The following is a 329-nucleotide window of genomic DNA, read 5'->3' as shown; positions in this document are numbered from 1 at the left end:
AATTAAGGCATATCGCTACTGATATCGCTACTGCGCTTAGTAACCAAGCATTAGGAACTTTTCCTAGTACTGTGGAACCAATTCCTAAAGATCAAGGAAAAGAACAAACAAAAGCGATACAATTACGTAGTGGAAAAAAACTGGAAATAAGAGTGCAGAAAGAAACGATAACTGAAAAAGAGAGTGGATACGAAAAAAGAAAAGGATCATGAATACCCAGATTTAGAATATCCACTTACACCAATGAAAATTACTGTGGAGAAACCTCCACCACCGTTTCCTCAAAGATTGAAACAACACAAACAAAATAAATAATTTTCCAAGTTTTT

This window comes from Phalaenopsis equestris, unplaced genomic scaffold (assembly GCF_001263595.1).
Source record: "Phalaenopsis equestris unplaced genomic scaffold, ASM126359v1 Scaffold000711, whole genome shotgun sequence".
NCBI lineage: Eukaryota > Viridiplantae > Streptophyta > Magnoliopsida > Asparagales > Orchidaceae > Phalaenopsis > Phalaenopsis equestris.
Note: the sequence above shows the minus strand (reverse complement) of the source record.